The sequence below is a fragment of the Propithecus coquereli genome, unplaced genomic scaffold, assembly GCF_000956105.1.
Source record: "Propithecus coquereli isolate 6110/MARCELLA unplaced genomic scaffold, Pcoq_1.0 Scaffold970, whole genome shotgun sequence".
Lineage (NCBI taxonomy): Eukaryota > Metazoa > Chordata > Mammalia > Primates > Indriidae > Propithecus > Propithecus coquereli.
The window spans coordinates 144,088-144,885 of NW_012156063.1; positions in this window are offsets into that span (position 1 = coordinate 144,088).

Consider the following 798-nt stretch of genomic DNA (forward strand, 5'->3'; position numbering starts at 1 on the left):
TTCCCTTCTCGTGTGAAGAGATGACTGATCCGTCGAAGTCCTTCCTGACACTGATGACAGAGAAGCCTGGTGCTGCTGTCACTTAGCCCAGGAAAGCCCCCACACCTCCGAGGTTTGCAGCTGATCTTCTGTTCAGTGTTTGGGTCCTTCAGGTGCCTCTCCTTTTCCAGCTCACACCATGGCGTGCTGGGACAGCGCCGTCCTCACGCAGGTCTAGAGGACTCTTGCAGCCCTCGGAAAGGCTCAGCCTCACCTTCCGCCAGCCTTCCTATTTTCTACGAGGGCTTCATGTGGAAATTCTAGTCGGTTATCACTTCCACCGGGTGCAGCAACCGTTCAGCCCGAGTGATAGTGATAAAACAAAGCTTTTCCACTTGTGAGCAGGTAATGCACCTGATCTGGAAACAGGACCTGCAGTTATGCTAAAAATGACAGAGAGAATATTAGGGAAGGGGACGGGAGGTGGGGAGGAGCCCCTTCCCCAGAGCCAGGCGCCTACCCCCAGAGCCTCGCTCCATGTGCGCTCCTGACGACTCAGAGTAGAGAACATTGAGCATTGTTGAATCTTCACGAAGACACCAGATTTGTAGATTACATTATTACACCAATTTTTTTTTTTTTTTTTGAGACAGGATCTCACTCTGTCACCCACGCTGGAGTGCAGTGGCACAGTGTCATCATAGCTCACTGCAGCCTCAAACTCCTGGGCTCAAGCGATCCTCCCACCTCAGCCTCCTGAGTAGCTGGGACTACAGGCACGTGCCACCATGCCCAGCTAATTTTTCTATTTTTTTTTTT